At 40.0% G+C, this 9,997-nt stretch overlaps 1 protein-coding gene across 5 annotated transcripts in view; it reads right to left on the minus strand.

Annotated features, from left to right (window-relative positions):
- foxp2 (forkhead box P2) overlaps window positions 1–9,997 on the minus strand; it is a 118,150-nt gene that overhangs the window by 105,391 nt on the left and 2,762 nt on the right. For all 5 annotated transcript variants that reach the window (XM_032589151.1, XM_032589155.1, XM_032589150.1 and 2 more), the window contains exons 2-3: window positions 2,775–2,845; window positions 2,144–2,206 (exon numbers count right to left, since the gene is read on the minus strand). The gene's annotated coding sequence lies outside the window, so the exon portion shown is untranslated. The remainder of the gene's footprint in view (window positions 1–2,143; window positions 2,207–2,774; window positions 2,846–9,997) is intronic.

Genomic DNA, 9,997 nt, shown 5'->3' on the forward strand with positions numbered 1-9,997 from the left:
AAAAGAAAGCTGGGGATATAAATATCAGGTAGGAAAATATACCTCCCTTATGGAAATAATTTGAATAAAATCAGGAGTCTATTTATCAGAGAGATTAGCAGTGGGCAGGTTTCCATTGGTTCAGCTACTTTTGCTCCACTTTGCTCACAGCATGACACCATCAGACCTCCAACTAAACTTTAAGTTGAAAAATGGAAACTTGGGAACTTGCAAAACTTTCAACACCTCCCTCTCCCCAAGTGCAAAGACAAAACAGCAGACCATAGAGACAAGAATGGCAGCAGAGCAAAAGCAAAGAGATGGAAAGCAGGGAAAGTAAACCTTTGATGAGTAAGACTTTTTTTGTTAAGTATCAGGGCTTAACTTTAAAATATTCTGGGTGGAAGTGAATGGGGGATTGACCAAGGGCCCTGATCTTAGCCACACAGTGGGGCACTGGGGTTAATGGTGGATAAGGATTAGAAAAAAAGGGGTTACTTTTCCTGATCTCCAGCCACCCCCACATCCCACTATCCAGTGTTCATCTTCTCCACCAATCCCAAACCGGCCACACAATAGAGGCTACCAATGGGGAATGGTCCAAGTCCCTTTGATTTTTGCCTTTACCCCATTGGCTGCTTTAAGTGCCCAGGGTAAAGACCCATGGAGGTTTCCCCTGTTTGCCCACTCACAGGGATGACAGTTAGCAGCTCAGAGAAACCATTTGGGGATTGAAAATGGAATGACAAGAGGTCTCTGATCTATGACAAGAAATCAATTTCAGACTGGAAATGTGAGCAGAGGGCTGTTGAGTCCAAACTGTAACTTCTTTAAAGAAACCAAAAGATGTACTTAATTGCTGTATATTTTTCCTGTTCCCTTTTTTTGTATGTCTACACTGCAAGTGTGGCTTGCAGTGTTAGGGTAATTACACTTTTCTGCAATGATTAGAAGAACTTCTTCTGGCCAGCAGATATACAGAAAGGATTCATCTTTGAAGATTTAACTGAAGTACTAGACAAATTAAGAACTAATATTTAAATCTCTTTTAGGTGGAAATCTGGACTAAAGAAACCCGGCAGTGCTGGAGAGTTCAGCATCTCACAAATTTGCTAAATAAATCTTCACCTAAAAGCTTCTGCTTCATATGTTTCTGCTTCATTCTCACTTATGTCAAGAGTTTAGATTACCTTAAAAGGGAAGTGGATGTAACCACAGAAAGTACAAGCACTACTTTTTTGATTCAAAGTGAAACTTGAATCAAAAAAGTTTTTTAGTTCATATGCTCAGTTGTTTCTATGTCTATATGCAATGACAAACAGAAAACAATTAAAAGACTCATTGTAAGAGTGGAATTAATTAGATTTCTTGATCTAGTCATTAATTGGCAGGTCAAATGCCTTTTTTTATTTTTCTGTCAAAATTAAGTATGCCAATTATTTTTACTTTATAAATATTTTCCATGAAATGGAATAAAGGTTAAAGAAAGGTGCTTTGATGTAATCTCATCCTTTTCACATGTTTTAAAAACCTGCACAAGCTGGTGCACTTTATTTCAAAACAAAACAAAATTGGATTCTAAAATTCACATGATCAGATCTTAACAAATAATTCTAATTGTTTTACAGCCAGCTGGTCAGCTGTGTGCAGCAACAGGTGGGGAAGATGATTTTTATGCAATCCTATACTCCATACAGGCAGAAAAAAGAAAAAAAAATTATTCTGGAACTTTTTTGTAGCATTTCTGAAAAACATTTTAATATCTTAAATATTTTATTACCACATTCACCAATTAACTTGTAATAGATGTACATTATATGTGAGTTTGCCTACAGTTGCTTGTAGTTCTAAACTTTAATCTGTTCAACAGTACGTTGAATTTTTTTTAAATTTACTTAATAGCATTGGGCTTTCTTTGATTTTGCAGTTTTATTCATTTGCATGTATTGGGTGTTCATTTTTAATGCCTGTTGTTCTTAACTAGGTGGTGCTTCCACATCATTTCACATCATTTTCCTTGACCAAAGAAATATACTTTTCCCACACTTCTTTCCAACAACAAAAAATATTTAACTAAAACTGAATCAACTCAACAGTTACTGACTGACACCCATTTTCACAACATCACGCATGCAGAAGATCAAGTAAAATGGTCTTCACTTACCACTTTTCACCTCACTCAGTGTGTTTTCTTCTTTCTATGGATGCAGAGTGTGCATATTTCATCCTAGAAGAGAACAAAAGGAAAAGAAGATATCTAAAATATAAAAACTTTTTTCTTTTTAAATACCTTTGGAGTTTGTGCTCTACATCTTTTTTCTTTGCATAATTGCTAACAGGTCTAAACAAGGATACACTTTATTCAGCTTCATCTTTGAACAACTTCTAATGAAGAGATCATCAAAACAATAAGAAAAGCTGAAATCTCAGCTTGGCCACATTTGCCAGCCATAGTGCATAACTTCTAAGTGAGAGTAGATTGAAAATCCTTGGGGTGTGAAAACCAAACAGGCACAATGGAAAGGTTGCCCAGTGGAGGGGGAATTCTATCAGCGTGGACAAGATGAAGATTTGTTACATTTGAAGAGGAGGAATGAGAACCCTGTGACCCCCACCACTACAATACAATCACCCAAACACATAGAAATAAAATACTCTTAACACACCTTCGGATGATGCACGTTTTGATTTACTGCTATCTAAATACTAACAGATGAAAAGATATACGTAATACTGCTCTAATCTTTCCACAGGTTAAAGAGTTGACATGAGGGGGATTAGGTTCAAGCACTCACCCTAAGGGAGAAAACTTGCTGTCGTTGATGCTCTTCGCAGGCTGGGTTGGGAGTCCGGCGATGTCGGCTCACTAAGATAAGAGAGAACCCGAAAGTACTTAGTTAGTCCAAATCTGCTTCACAAAGTAGTTTCTTTTCTTCCCATTTGATACATTTACTGCTTTTGCAGGCAAGTGTGGGCTGGATGGTGTGTTGCATAACTATTTTCTGCATGGTGTGTAGGTGAGAGCAATAAATTTTAAATCAACAAAGTGCACCTGGAATCGGCTGAGAAGCTTGAGTGTGTGCGTATGTGTGTTTAAGTGCATGCGCTAACAGGCAATGTACAATATACTACCCCCAATACACACACACGCACACACACTATAAAGTTGAAAGGTGCTGTGCCTGCAAGGCTCAAGCTCTCAGCGCAAAGTAAATCACACTGTTAACCTGACACCATTGATTCTCTCATGTACCCCATTCAGCGGCCTGCATCAAAACACACATGCTAGGAACCATTAGGATGAAGGGTTCTGTTGTTTTAATCACACCAGTGGAGGACGAATTACTCAGTTCAAGACTGCAGCTACTGATGCATCTCATTTACAGTAAAATAATAATAAAAATAACAATAATAATAATTATTATTATTACTTTGGAGAATAGCAGCAGCAGATGGGGCACAAATTTTACACAATGGACTAGATGTTCCACTCTGAAGTGTGCATATTTGTGTGCGGGTGCACATGTGTGCTTTTCCCCTTTTATTCTCCCAGAATTCCAATGACCCCTACAGGCAACCAGCGGCTGCTGAATCCTGAGGAATGTGCTCTCTGAACTGTACAAAAAAGCCCTCAGCTCAAAGTGAACAGCCGAAAAACAAAACATGCCAACTGTGATAATTTTTGTGCTGTTGTGAGTTTCTGGAAAATGTTGCAGAAACTCACAACGATTGCCAGGGAACGTTTACTTAAAAGAGGGCACGGGGTTCACCCTAGTTCCTTAAGGTGAGTGGAGGGACAGACATAGATGAAAAACTGAGAACGGTATTTTTATTTTATGCAATATTCTTGTATAGCTCATTTTGATTAACTTATTCATGATTGGTCATAGTTTTAGTTGTTCTACACATGTTTTGTTTGAGCTATTTCAGAACTACTCCTTGTCAATAAATAGCTTTATTTCATCATTTTTAAACTTATCAGTTAAATTATTGGGGTGGGGGAAGGTTAATGTTCAATGCAGGAAGTACATTCTGGTCAGTGCTTATTTGTCTGCGACTGGTCTGGTTCCACAACTCCCAATCGACCACATAGCTTCTCACACTGAGCCAGGAACTGTTGGGGTTTCCTCCTATTAAAAAGGGAGTTGTGTCTTTTCACTGTAACCATATACTTACTCAAAATGGGGAATTGCTGCAAAATTAACTTCTTAACTACTTCTGAATTCTACCTGTTTGTGAAATCTCTTCAAGTTAAATCTGTGTGAACTAGATGGTTAAACGTAATATTTGAGCAGTAACGTACATGATCTACAGTGAAATGATAACTTGATTTAGTTTGATGTGAATAAATACAGCTGTAAAACCAACAGTTTTGGATGGCCTTCAGACATAAAAATTTAACACCCCCATTCCTAAATTATTTGCTCCCACATACACTTCAACACCTTCAGGCTGTACATGTGTCATATTTTATTCACTAGAAAAGCATCTGGCATCCCATTAGTCTGAATAACCTCCAATTCTTGGATTTCCAAATACCACACGTGTCTCTTTGCCAAATGTAAAACCATTGGTAAATTCTATCAAACTATAAATATGGCAAATGCATTCAAGTATTCATGAAGGCCTAATAATGCTATAGGCTAATATTTACATAAAGCACCACACACTAAGTCAAGATAAACTATTTAAGGCCCAGGCCTCAAATACCTCCACACTGCAGAAAAAAGGAAAGCGTCCTGCCATGAAAGACGACATTATGCTAACAAGTCAGATTACTGTACACAATAACTTTATCTTAAAAGTAAATACCATCCTTGGGTTGGGTGTTATGGAAAGTCACTGGCAATATTTCTGTGGGGACCAAACGCTCCTTATCAGCATTAGTCGAGCGATTCAGGCCTGCCCGAAGAAAGATGAGTCTTCAAACTCATTCTATTCATGGTCAGACGTGTAATTACCCTCAGCTCACAGTCTAGACGTAACCGCTTTCACAGTATTTAAGACCCTCCCTATGCAACGCACGGATGCTGGCTCCCACCACAGAGCCCCGTGCGTTAAATCTGCGGGCAGATAAATTAGCGAAGAATGCAATAAAATAGACACAATGAGTGGAACTTTATCCTCCCCGCTGCTAAATGAGATTTCTTTGAAATGCAGATCAGTGGCTCTAGATTAGTGAATTTTAGCTGCTGTCAACATCATAACAAAATACAAATGCGATTGTTCGCCACTGCCTTATCGCCTTGCTTCCATCTGCTGGCTGGTTATTTACTCCCCCCTGATTTACTATGCAGATCTAAATAAGTCGCATCAAAAGGAGGGCTTACTGCACAATGCCTTCTTAAGCTTCGACATCAAGGTATTTGAAAAACCGGTAGTCACATGAAAAGGCTGCCCATCAAAGGCACATCTCTAATGAACTCTCCCGTATCAGAGGGGGCTTGCGGGGCCCTAGCTTTAATACCATCTGTGTGGTGAGAGAGAGGCAAACCTGAGAGCCAGACCCACCAAGCCGAGGTGGAGAAAGATAGGAGAAAGAGGAAGGCCTGAGTTATCAGATGAGATTAACTCAGTGGCGAGGCTAGTTATAGGTTTTTCCATCCGTTCATCAAACTTTTAAGTGTCGGCTGAGGGAGGCACTTAAAAAAAAACACATCAGTGGTACAAGATTAGAGCAATTCGAAATGGAAAAAGATGGGCCACATTTTTTCTCAAAAACTGAAGTGAACTAACCCGGACAAGGAAAAGATTCTTTAAGATGAAAGAATATCAAACAGTGTCAATAACTACATGTTACCATTGGTGGATTACTCATGATCAGAGGTAGAGGATGAGAAGAAGAAGCATACTCTACTATCAGAGAGCTTTGGCCATCTCCACAGAGCTTTTGCTTTATGCTCGTGCAAAAACCTTTAATTTCATGGTGTATTTGTTGCATTCAGCACACAGGACGGATTACAACCGACAATCTCCAGACTTGCACTGAGAAAAATAAACTGCGTGAAGGGATCATGATTTGTAACCCCGCAGCCGCTGCTGCCACCACCACCGACCTGCTTATTATCCCCGCGTCTGGATGAAGGGGAAGACCCCCACTGACGAGCCCCCAGTTTACCAGTGAACAATTAGCCCCGGAGCAGGAGCGGGCCTGGCGCTGGCACATGTGGTTAAGAGGCGAGCATTGCGGGAGAGTGCCAGATGATGAAGGGATGAGGATGGGAGGAGGGAAAGGAGGAGAAAACGTTGCATGGGTGGGGAAGAATGGAACAGGCGCGTGGCAGGCACGTGCTTACTAGTTTTGACTTCGAAATGTGTCCTTCCTCCTCAGCATCTGCTGTGCAAAAATATTCACACCTCTTTTACTTTTCCACATCAGTTTTCAAAAACTAACTTTGCTGTATTTTAATCATGATAGACCAAAATAAAGGTTGTGAATATTTGTGAAGTAGAAGCAAAATGAGAAACTTTTTAAATCAATATGTTTGGGAAACCCTGGAGATGTGCAAAGCTTACAAAAAGTTGCACGCATATAAACACAAAGTATTTGTAAACTATTTTGAAAAATCAGGTCATTTTCCATCCACTTTGCAATAATGCTTTACTTCCTGGCCCTGTTTCAATTATTTTGCTGCTTCTGCAAATTTTCTCTTGGGGTTGTTTTTTGTTCAGCTTCATTTATCTTCCATTTGATAGTGTCTCTGCAGAAGATGATGCTGCTTCTACCAGGTTTCACCATGCCAATGGGTCATTTAAAAATATATACATGTATATTGTTTTTTCACAGCAGACAAAGACATATTGTTAGAGAGAGTGACCTCTAAGGCTTGCTGCTAACTATCTTGTTGGGTCTTTTTTTAAAACCCATTCAATCTGAACTGGTGATGTGAAGGCACCTGGTGGCTGAGTTCCAACTACTTCGCGCTCCCCTAACCCTGCCCCAAGCATCTTTGTTGCTGCGTGGCATGCCAGTTGGGCTCAGTGCCAGTCGCATTTGCAACCACAAGGGACCCTCGTCTTTTTGCCTTGCCTAATGAAATGACAAAACAACAGATTTGCATATGCAGAAACAGGTGTTGTAACAGGTTTGATTCCTCTTGACCCAAGTCGTGTTAAAGAGAGCAAGAGCATTAAAAAAAAGTTGAAAAAAAAAACAGAGTTTATGACCAACAGCTGCCTGGGGGTATTTAGGCTCTGATGGGCACTCAAGTCTGCACCATCTGCCCTACTGTTTGCCAGAAATGACAATCTAAATTAAAACCCACTCATCAAATATCATAAAAATAAGCCATTGTTTTGCTAGCTCCATATGTTTTGACTATTTCATTTCATTCTCAAGAGTTGCACTGGAAGCTGAACTTCACGGCCTATGACTGTGATTCAAGGAAAATCCAGGAAGGCACACAGAAGGCTGTAATTACCCGCCCACCGATCTGCTGCCTTCTGACCAAAGCCATGCGTCATCCTACACATTAGCCAAGTCTGTCCGACCCACATTGCAAAGAAGAAACCCAAGTGGTGGAAACAACTGCCATTGTTTAGAATAAGATTAAGGACTGAAAGGATGAGTGGTGTTCAGATGATGAGAGAAGCTACGTGCCAGTGTGGCAGTGACAGAATCCAAAAAAGTTAAAAAGACGCATTTATACAAATGTCAAATGTCTCTCCTCTACATTTGACCATATTACGTCCTGACACAAATGGAGCATGACTTGCAGCATTCATGCAGCTAGTGTACAACAACCTTTGCCTGACCATGGTCCTCTACGCCACTGCCCCCACTACCAAGCTCCCCCCAATTGCTTTATGCCTCCTGTTTTTGTTTAGATGGGTGAGACAGAAGGAGCAAACCCGAGACAGTCGTGACCCTGCACGAGTGTTGTAACTTGGTCTAAAGCTATGCCAGCAGAAGGCAGCACCATATGCCCTCAGCCTCGAGCTGGATGCTCTTTCTGCAGCCTAATGTGCCTGTCAAAAACTGTTATTGTCATTATCCCTCCACCCCCCACCCATGTTTTTTTCTTTCACCCACAACATGTTCAAAGTAAACAGATCTTTTTCTCCTTTTGAGTCTTTATGGTGTGACCTTTTCCTTTTTTATATATCTTGATAAAACTCAGCAATACAAAACAGTAGATTTTTATTGCTAAAGCAGCTGTGCTAGTTCTCAATTATGAGGAATAATAATTCAACTTTTGCTGGCTTTAATTTGATTTGATGATGCCGCATTTCACTTCTTACTTATCTTACATTCAAACAATGTCTTGACAACAGTTTGTGCATTCAAACAAGGGCTGAGGTAGCTACTGCTCTTGGCTGTAGTGATGCCTCGCATGATGTCTGACTGTTTACGAGTGACAAGGCTGATGGCTGAATGTGGTCTGAGCAACATCGACCTTGCCTCTTACCACAAGTGACCCACTGTGTCTTTTAGTCAGGGCTAGACCCCAAAACCGACATTTTTCACACAGTAAAAACAATGATGCCTCAAACACTGTACTGACCTGCAAGTAAACATGCAATTTTTGAAGTAAAAGCAAACCAAATACAACCTTTGGTCTGTGGCCAGTACTATTGGTTTTAATGTGGATGTATTGGCTCTCTGTCCAGGGCGCCAGTTTGTTTAGGGGCGCCACAAGAAATACAAAACAGTAAGAATACTTTTTGGAATTTTTGCATTATGAGTAATTCACTACATCTGGCTAATGACTCTAAAGCTGATAAGTGACTTAAGATTCATATTCAGTTTTTTTAAGGACTATGGACTCCGTTTGATTACCTATAATACAAAAATCTTAATTTGGTATAGCTGTGCTTTACCAAATTAATTTAAAACATGTGTAATCATATTTTAATAAATTAGTGTACGCCTTCCGGTAAGGCCCAATTATTCAGATTAAAGGTATTCTTTGAAAATCACCTTTAAGCAGGCATTTTGACGTGCTTTTCGCTAAGCCAACAATTCTGTATTAAAAATTGTGTCAACGTGTTTACATTGACTGAGTTGAAAAGGCTCAAAAACATCAGTCTGTGTCTGTGTGTAATTAATCTGTCTTATATCTATGTATACATGTAAAGATGCTGGAAGGACATGGGTAGCACAGTAAAGAGGGCACAAAGGACTGCTGCATGAAAACCTTGAAACATTTTACATGCATTTAAAAATCACTGTTTACACAACCTTCGAATCTGTTTTCCTTCAACTTTTCTTGAATATCCCTTTTCCATTTCATGTTGGCCATTTGTTCCATTTGTTTCTGGCTCCGAGAAACCCAAAGCTGACAAACCAAACATGACATCTGACATGAATGAAAACAAAGGGAAAAAGGAAATTCTACACTAGATTATAAACTGCAAGCGAGTAGGTTCCAACAATCTCCTCTATAATCCACATCCCCTGACCCCACCCTGTACAGCTTTCTCCAGCCAAGGAGTCACATCGGTTCTTGTCGACTCACAGTCAGTCTGGTCGGGCTTTAAGAAGTGACCCAGAGCGTAACTAAAAAAGTCTGAGCTGTCTCCAGACTCTTAGTAACTGGGGCACACAAAACATCATTACCGTGATGTGGATAATTACAGCGCAAAAAGGGGTGGCCTCTTAAGCATGTAATGCACTCTTTTATCTTAAGAAGTCAATCTCTTTCAGCCTGACAGCTTGCAGCGTATGATCCTGGTAAACAAATGCTTTTGTGCGGCACAAAAGTGCCATTAAAGGCCAAAACTGTCAACACAGATTCCATCCTTACTTACAGAGAAAAGAGAATCAAAGTGCGAGTAGGGAAGGCGGAAAAAAAAAAAAAAAAAAGCGGGCTCTTGATCACTTCAGGTTGTTTTAACTTGCATAGAGGTTGTCATGGAAACATTTCTGTGAGGTTAACAGAGATAAAACCTGAACAGGTGCCATTTAAAAGCCTTCAAGTTCTGTAACAGAGCAAAGTTAGCCATCCATGAGTAGTTTTAGTAGATCTGGGCTCTGGGATGTGTTTAGGGAAAGTGATGCTGGTGTACCACTCTCTTA

The sequence above is a fragment of the Xiphophorus hellerii genome, chromosome 17 (assembly GCF_003331165.1).
Source record: "Xiphophorus hellerii strain 12219 chromosome 17, Xiphophorus_hellerii-4.1, whole genome shotgun sequence".
In the NCBI taxonomy this organism is placed as follows: domain Eukaryota; kingdom Metazoa; phylum Chordata; class Actinopteri; order Cyprinodontiformes; family Poeciliidae; genus Xiphophorus; species Xiphophorus hellerii.